The following is a 963-nucleotide window of genomic DNA, read 5'->3' as shown; positions in this document are numbered from 1 at the left end:
TTCATGGACACTAAACTCTGCTTGCGAAGACCTGTTGAGGCAAGTGAAATCAAAATTGAAATCAAATTCAATGACTGGCACCTGTGCTAGTGGAGCGCTAAGAGTACCATATGAGTTAGATCATTGCCAGAGCAACAAGCTGGCCTCCGTGCCAATGGTACGTTAAAATCACCATTTGAGCGTGATCATTACCACGTCGCCTTACTAGCACTTGTGCTGGTGGCACGTGAAAAACATTCGAGTGAGGTTGTTGCCAGTGCCACTGGACTGGCTCCTGTGCAAGTGGCACATAAAAAGCACCATTTGAGAGTGGCCATTGCCAGTACCACCTGACTGGCCCTCGTGCCGGTGGCACATAAAAGCACCCACTACACTCTTGGAGTGGTTGGCGTTAGGAAGGGCATCCAGCTGTAGAAACTCTGCCAGATCAGATTGGAGTCTGGTGCAGCCATCTGGTTTGCTAGTCCTCAGTCAATTATCCAACCCATGCTAGCATGGAAAGCAGATGTTAAACGTTGATGATGATGATATAAGTATATCTCTAAGGTGAGTAAAAGTGTACGTACGCTACTGTATGTATATATGGATCCCAAAAACAGAGCAGGAATGGAACAGATGACAATAAAGCATCCGGACAGATAGATGATAAAAAGACGGACAGGAAAAAATAAGCATGGGTCATTTGCAGCAATCTCTCATCAGTCAAGTATCCAGACAACCAGCTGAAATTATTATGACTGTCTGGATACTTGACTGATGAGAGATTGCTGCAATTGACCCATGCTTATTTTTTCCTGTCCGTCTTTTTATCATCTATCTGTCTGGATGCTTTATTGTCATCTCTTGTGTTCTTGTTCCATTTTTTTGACTTATATATGTGTGTGTGTGTGTATATATATATATATATGTGAAAGTTATGGAATGGAGTATGTAAGATCTGGGTTACATATGTTTCATAGCGGG

The sequence above is a fragment of the Octopus sinensis genome, linkage group LG22, assembly GCF_006345805.1.
Source record: "Octopus sinensis linkage group LG22, ASM634580v1, whole genome shotgun sequence".
NCBI classification, from domain to species: domain Eukaryota; kingdom Metazoa; phylum Mollusca; class Cephalopoda; order Octopoda; family Octopodidae; genus Octopus; species Octopus sinensis.
Note: the sequence above shows the minus strand (reverse complement) of the source record.